This window comes from Arachis duranensis, chromosome 9 (genome assembly GCF_000817695.3).
Source record: "Arachis duranensis cultivar V14167 chromosome 9, aradu.V14167.gnm2.J7QH, whole genome shotgun sequence".
In the NCBI taxonomy this organism is placed as follows: domain Eukaryota; kingdom Viridiplantae; phylum Streptophyta; class Magnoliopsida; order Fabales; family Fabaceae; genus Arachis; species Arachis duranensis.
The window spans coordinates 83342432-83342729 of record NC_029780.3 but is presented as its reverse complement, the minus strand read 5'-3'; positions in this window follow the sequence as shown (position 1 = coordinate 83342729).

Below are 298 nucleotides of genomic sequence, written 5' to 3'. Positions count from 1 at the left end.
CTTGCTGGGAGGCAACCCAGTCATTAGCAGGTTATATGTTTTGATTTTACAAAGGCAAGTATCAAAAATGAAGGAGTTCACAGAGTTACAGAAGGATTCAGTGCAAAAAGCAGAGAAAAAGGGCTTACTGGCGAAAAAACGTCAGTAAGGGGCATTTTGGGCATTAAACGCCAGAATGGGCACCATTCTGGGCGTTTAACGCCACTAAAGGTGCCATTTTGGGCGTTAAACGCCAGAATGGGCACCATTCTGGGCGTTTAACGCCAGGTGTGCAGCATCCTGGGCGTTTAGCAAAACG